Source organism: Aplysia californica, unplaced genomic scaffold, assembly GCF_000002075.1.
Source record: "Aplysia californica isolate F4 #8 unplaced genomic scaffold, AplCal3.0 scaffold00455, whole genome shotgun sequence".
Lineage (NCBI taxonomy): Eukaryota > Metazoa > Mollusca > Gastropoda > Aplysiida > Aplysiidae > Aplysia > Aplysia californica.
In genome coordinates this window covers 258700-259257 of record NW_004797725.1, presented here as the reverse complement: position 1 = coordinate 259257, position 558 = coordinate 258700, and positions in this window count along the sequence as shown.

Sequence of the window (558 nt, the reverse complement as noted above, 5' to 3'; positions counted from 1 at the left end):
AGTTTACACCTGAATATATATCGTTGGTGGACTGGCTATAATTAGAGATGACTCAGAGCGGAACGCTGGCCTATCACAGCTGTTGGGGATGTGTGAGCAACACGTATAGAAAGTTCTAAAACATAACTGGAAATGACATTATAATTGTTTTGTGGATGTTTTGCTTGGAGTCTATTAGTTACCAAAGATACGTATCGGTATTGCATTCCAAATTATAAAAATCTCCTTAGTGAGAACCCAGGGCACTGCCACACATTATTGGTCTCTTAAATTATACAGTAATCAGCGTCGAGAAATATAGATAACGATATCATTATCGTTTATCAGAAACCATCTGTCGCGCTACCTTGGTCGTATTGATCGTGCTGATTCTGTGAGTATGACGATAGTGTTTCTGACAAAGCTGTATTTTTTTATTTTTTTTTTACTCTGCCGTGCACTTTATGTAAAGTTCAAATGAATAAGAGGATATTAAGCTATTTTCTTGTCTCATCTCTTTTGTCTCCGCCTGAACAAACCTATCTTTGATTTTGAGCATTCGTATACTCACCCCCCCCC